The following is a 7,097-nucleotide window of genomic DNA, read 5'->3' on the forward strand; positions in this document are numbered from 1 at the left end:
TTCCCTCCCTTACCTGTCTGGTTAATGATAAGGTCAAGCACAAGCAGTCTGATTATAAGATTTGAATGTATAATTTCGGGTCATGTCAGGTCATAGAGCTGTAGCCGCCTGCAGATCACTAGGTGTCATGGATGAGGCGCCTGAGGTGGCACATCAAAGCTGCTTGCACGGCTGTCTGAGTGTCTGCACTCTGTCAGAAAGCCACAAATGCAGTATGATGAAATCCTTTGTTGACAAACACGATCTACTGGAAAAAAGACGATGGTATCTCATACCTTTGCTCTTCATTATCGTGTTTTTCCTGAAAGTGTGTAATATATCCGCCTTAAAAAAAAAATACCACGGGTGGGGTTAGAACCCGCAATCAGAGAGTCACAAAGCTCTCTGATCGCGGGTTCTAACCCCGCCCGTGGTATGGTTTGTTTGCAATCGTGTCATTACGATTTCGTGAGTCATATCCTCCTTCTTGCCAGTCCACTACGGACGCTCGCAGTTTTGTGTCTTCAGATGTCCAGTCAAAGCCATCAAGCCCCACCAGAGACGTCGTCAAGGAGACTCTGGATACATCATTAAGACTAATAATAGGTTAGTATTTGGGACTGCGTGAATGTCTAGTCTCAACCTTCTCCACATTCACAATGACATCTTATTGGAAGTCAAGGACGCCATTGACGTCTTTACATCGCCGGATCCCCCCCCCCCTCATGAAAACTGCAACTTGTTGATATTCTTGCAAATAATCATAAATATCTACAATGAAGTGATTGTTTAAAAATGCACAACAAAACGTCAATAAACTTTAATATTATGTAGTGACAGCTTATACATAAGTCACCCCATGCAAATAACATCACGGTAAATAGGTAACTCCACGATAAAGCTGGGAAGTTCACTATTTTTTCGACAGTGGTTGTTTTGCAATAGTAACTCATGTGTAATAAATAAATATATATGTTGGACGTGTCTAGTAATTTCTGGACAAGTGTTTGACTGCAACATTGAATGTTGACTCTCACTCTAAATTACTCCTTGTTAACCTTTTAAAATATTCCAATATTCATCACTTATTTTATCGGGCTTACAGTCTGTGAAATTTCCCTGCCAGAATCCCAGGTATAACCCCTGGAGTCATTAACATAAGCTAATCCTGGGCCAGGTTGCAACAGTAAACAATTCTCATAAATGATGACTGTTTACCTTGGGTTATCCTTGGTTACTAATATAATTTATATATATATATATATATATATATATATATATATATATATATATATATATATATATATATATATATATATATATATATATATATATATATATATATATATATATATAGACCTGTGGACAGTCACAGAGAGTGACACGTTTGGCCCTCATTAGGGAAACGTTCGAGGGGTCAGCCTACTTTATGGCGACATTTCTGTCCTTGAGAGACCTACAGCTTGACAAATGATCCAGGGCTGACCGAAACGCCGTCACGAAGTTAATGAATAGATAAGTTTATTCAGGTACAGGTACACAAATACAGTTACATAAATTATCATACATAGCAGTATATGTGTAGATTACCTAAGACAACCCTGGTAAGTCAGACAAAGTGACTTATTTCCATTGGGGTCCTTGTAATATCTTATTATTGAACCCTTAACAGTAAAAACATCTAAGTAACTCCACTAAGTGCGGATTTTTGATGAGTCGTTTCAGCCTCGGGATTGTGACTTACTGTTCAGGCGACGCTATTGTGACATTTTCTTAAACGGATCGATAAAAGCCCCTTACGTATTGTCACCTTTAAACTTAACCACAACAACAATCACCTTCCTGAGGTGAGCCATGCAGAGTTCTGTACAAATAATGTTATTTATAATGCATGGCATGTTTCCTTAGATCGTCCGGGTGACATGTTTACCAATAATGTACTTTCTGATTTAGGTCCCTGTGTAGGTATGTTCTCCCTGGGTGATTCCTGGTGTATTAAATGTGTATAGTTCCCACCATGGCAGGTGTTATTAGTGCTTTTTCTCACTTACACACTGAGATATACACCTCTGACTTTAACCCAGGTAATCTACACATATGCTCCTATGTATGATAATTTATGTAACTGTATTTATGTGTACCTGTACTTGTATAAACTTACCTATTCATGGTGTGTATCTCAGTGTATAATTGAGAGTGTATTGAAAGATACATTACTCTATTTTTGTACGCTGAGATATACACCTCTTAGTGTATATACAATGAAATGCATCCTTATTGTATATACACAGAGATATACACCTTTAGTGTACAGTATATACAAACCTCTCAGTGTATATACACTATGTATATGCACATCCAATGTATGTACCCAGATATACATCTTTCAGTGAATATACGTAAGATACACATCTCTGGTATCACAGTAGATACTTTATAGCAGTGATTATTGCTCTTGATTCACAACCGAGGGACATTGGGTCGATCCCCTACTCGAAGCATGGGTAAATCTAACACCTACTGCCCCCTGTTACCAAACAGTAAATAGGTACTTGTGTCCGTAGCTTGGTAGCGCATTCAGCTCACACACTGAAGTCAGGGGGTTGATCCCCGGTACGGGTGGAAATATGATATGTTTCCTTAAAACACCTGCTGTCCACCTTCACCTAGCAGTAAAATAGGTACCTGGGTGTTAGTCGACTGGTGTGGGTCGCATCCTAAGGACCTAAAATGGACCTCAATGGAAATAAGCCCCATTGATTAGCTTTACTGAGCTCTAATAATCCCAGTAAAGTCTTCTTTATACTCTGATGGAAAAATACCTATATTTACCCTGTATAAAACCATAATAAAGAAGGACTTATGATCCTGGGAAAAGCAAAATGGTATTGGAATGTGGATTTGTATATTAAGCTAACACACAGCGTCCACTGCAGTCTGGGAATGTACTCGAATTATCAGAAACTTTGACTGGGAATGATAGACTTCTGAGGAGACATCAAAGCAGAGTCATAAATAATTTAAAACTCTCCACATACTGAAGGTCAGCTGGCTCTTGGGTCCGTTTTTTCTGGTAAAGTCATCAAAGAAAACGACAGAAAAGGGGATAACTCAATTTTTTTTGACCATAAAGCACATGAGAGCGATTTCACCAAGGTCTCTAATGGAGTGGTATCACGCAAGATATTTGTTTTCGTGTTTGAATTGGCACAAGCCTTCTAATTTACTGACGCTTTATTCACCATGGTTTATTCTCGTGACGAAGCCAATTTTCCTTCCATTACCGAATGAGAATTTCAGTATTAATACAAATTTAAGGACTTCAATAGTAGCTATCAATACTTTTTGTTTAAACTAATTATTGTTTTTATTTTCACGAGGAAAGGGAATGCTAAACTCGTAGGGATCCTCTTTCCAGCATGTTCTTATGTGTGAGAAAAGGTTGAATTTGAGAGGGACCTGCCTAGCGTAGGTAAGTTGGCCTACTATTGGGCCCCACCTCCTGTGATCCCACCTCTAGCCTCCACGTCTCACTTCTGGTTCAGTATACAGTGTTCCACTAATGCTCCTCTACATCAGTGACCAACGCTATGGACTGAATAGCTTCTATCAAAGCTAAGGGACTGAACACCTCAAAATTGCCTCTCCCACCTCCGTCAGAACTGACAGACTGAACACCTGTCTCTTCTCCAACTGTTTCTAGTATACTAATCACCTCTTTATTCGACTGAGGAAGTCTTCTGCACAGAAGAAATGTTTCGGTACTAAAAATAATTAAGGCTAGGCTATACTTGATTTAATTAAGGCTAAGCTATGTTTCAGCTAAGGCTAGGCTAGGATAGGCTTTATTTAGGGCCAGGCTAGACAAGTTTCCATCAGGCTTCACCAAGATAATCACTCTCTTGATACCATGAGCTGGTTTATACATTTATTTATATGAAATTGACGCCACATCACTTGTGTCAAGGATAACGACCAGCTTTAATGGCAATAATTATAAGTGAAAATAGCCACTGAGTAAACAAGATGCGCCATATTCAGGAAATCTACAAAATGATTTGACAGGCAATACAGAAAGCATATTAAGCTCCTTTATATAGAGTGATTTTTTATTTTTGTAAATGCGATTAAAAAAAGAATATCCAAAATTGATTAGCGAGTATTAGGATGGCCTTTCCACGCGCTGTTTAATTTTTCAATCGCTTTTACAAACACTTGCTCTATATAGGATACGTATTATGAATTACAATAGTCGATAAATAATGCAAATTTATCCTAGGAAAATCCAACAAAGTAGATATTATTTTTTCCACCGGGATCCTGAAATATTATAATGATTATGGGGAGGCGCTAAACCCATTAGGATCATGCAGCGCCTGGGGAAAGGGGAGGTAATCAGGTTTGATCCAAAAGAGAGGAGTTAGAAGCAGTTAGAAGCACGGTTCATGCACCATTGTACGTTTGCTTTACAAATAGCTGGATGTTAACTTTTTTTGCAGCTATGATTTAGATGTACAAGAAATATGTGCAACGCTTGGGTATATTTATTGTGGAGACGTATCGCAAGCAATGGCTTTATCAACACAAGCTACATTGCAGCAGGTGATGCAGAATGGCAGGTATTTCCAACAGGCATGACTAGATCCCTTACGGCTTGGTTGATAGAGTCCTCAGCTCACAAACTATGGGGTCCATGATTGATCTCCGGCACGGGTGAAACGTTGGGCATGTTTCCTTACACCTGCTGACCCTGTTCACCTAGCAGTAAGTAGGTACCCGGATGCTAGTTAACTGTTGTGGATCGCATTCTGGGGGACAAGTCTAACTAAAGTTGGTCAAAATGCTCTGCATAACCAGGGCTTTTCCAGTGATGTCAGTTAGGTCTACAGTAGTTGTATCATGCAACTGTAGAAATAAAGGTTATTATTATTATTTGGTTCTGTGTAGAACTTTATCAAGTCGTGACTTGATAAAGCTTTACCCAGAGCGAAACGTCGTCGTTAATAAAGGTTTACTCTACACCAAGTGTCGTTTCACCATGTAGTCAGTACCCAGACACCGGAGGCAGTCACCTAGACCTCTAAAAATAGCATTAGTGCAGCTGAGCCTTGTACATCAAACTCAGACGGAGGAACGGAAGAGGGGCGCGGGAGGGAGGGTTTAATCAATGGAGGATTCACAAGAGTTGGCAGCCCTGTCTTTAGAATATGTCTTACCTCTTTGTCACGACTCACGTTCCTCCTATTATGTCTTAACTTCTCCCCAAGCAAAGCTTCCTCACCTCCATTGATCACTGACATGAACCACCTTTGTCCCAGAGGGCCCCACCTGCCTGCAAACCTCTTCTTTGAGACACATATTTACCATTTTTACCCACTAGCACATGCATCACCATGGCAAATTAATACAGTGCAACGCAGTGCGTAAATATAGATTAAAAAGTGCTCTGATATAGCGTTAATTTGTGAAATAGCGAAGGGGACAAAGGAGGACGACATTTAGAAGAGACAACCTAAGAAATCGTCACAGAAAACTGGCGCTGGTTCCGAGAATTGAGTTTGTTGATGGAGAAGCAACACGCATGCAACATTCACGTAATTGGAGAATATTTTGATGCCTCTTCCTGTGCAAGGTCACTTGCAGTTGCACAGTCGACTCAGATTTTAACCCCTAAAAGGGAGGAGTCATGCGTAGTGCGTCTTTAAGACACCAGAAAAGAAGGAAATAAGTCAATGTTTGACTTAAGTTATCCGAGATTGAATTCTATTAAGTCATTTGTAAAAAGATATTAAACTCACATACGATGTATAAATAAAAACGTACTTAGTAAGTTTTTATTGACGTACAAGTACACATAAACAGTTACATGGATTATCTTACATAGCAGTATATATGTAATTACCCAGGATAACGTTAATTCTCTTTTATTGGGTTAAATTACATTAATAAATCTTATTTATTGTATAAAACTATTGTAAGAGTTTCATATCATGGTACTAAATAAAAAAATAATGTTCGTAACAGGATATATACTGGTATGCACACGGAGGTATGTTCAAATGGTGTATAATAATCTTTATTTCTACAAGTACATGATGCAACTTATACAGACCATAGCTGATACCAATGACATATTACTATATAGAAAGTCCCTTGTTATGCAGAGCATTTGTGGCAAATTAGGTCAATTTTGTCCCCCAGGATGCGACCCACACCAGTCGAGTGACACCCACGTACCTATTTTACTGCTAGGTGAACATAGACAGCAAGTTTGTTTAGGTACAGGTACACATTATTATTATTATTATTATTAAAGCCCTTCACCAGCAACGGAGCGCCTTCCTGTACTCAAAAGAATACAAATTTCACCACTGGTAGAAATGCGCCGCTGGTGTAGTGGTATCATGCAAGATTCCCATTCTTGCGACCCGGGTTCGATTCCCGGGCGGCGCACTAAGTTTTCGCTGTATATTTTACATTAATATTTAATAACAACAGCTTTAGTGGGATGTTTTATCGACCTCCACGAACTCTTTCTTGAAAACTGCATTTGTTTACATCGTTAAATACACTATTGTATGATGTATACATCTATTCAAGCCATTAAATGTTTATCATATAAATCATAAACATCCTTGTGTACATTTTTATAATCTACACAACTGTGTAGTATACATATTTATACAACGTACACATACACTGTATACATGTGTAGTGTATACACTGCATACAGTACACACACTGTATGCAGTATACAATTATTATATATATCGATATATCATTCATACTTGTATATAATAACATTTTACTGAAGTGTGGTTCAGTGTGGCCAGTAACTGAGTGGGTGACCAAAGCGACTGGTACTGTAGTAGTGGTCAACATTGTTGATTCCATTATGTATTTCCTGTCCCCTGTGCAGGGCCGGATTAAGACATGGACTCAAGAGGCTGCAGCCCAGGGGACTCACAGTACGTGTAGCCCAGGGGACTCACAGTACGTGTAGCCCAGGGGACTCACAGTACGTGTAGCCCAGGGGACTCACAGTACGTGTAGCCCAGGGGACTCACAGTACGTGTAGCCCAGGGGACTCACAGTACGTGTAGCCCAGGGGACTCACA

The 7,097-nt window shown here is 39.4% G+C and overlaps 1 non-coding gene across 1 annotated transcript; it reads left to right on the plus strand.

The window, feature by feature from the left end:
* Positions 1–6,361: 6,361 nt before the first annotated feature.
* TRNAG-CCC (transfer RNA glycine (anticodon CCC)) lies at positions 6,362–6,432 on the plus strand. The gene has a single exon. It is a non-coding gene; the product is annotated as a tRNA-Gly (tRNA).
* Positions 6,433–7,097: the final 665 nt, after the last annotated feature.

Source organism: Cherax quadricarinatus, chromosome 82, assembly GCF_038502225.1.
Source record: "Cherax quadricarinatus isolate ZL_2023a chromosome 82, ASM3850222v1, whole genome shotgun sequence".
NCBI classification, from domain to species: domain Eukaryota; kingdom Metazoa; phylum Arthropoda; class Malacostraca; order Decapoda; family Parastacidae; genus Cherax; species Cherax quadricarinatus.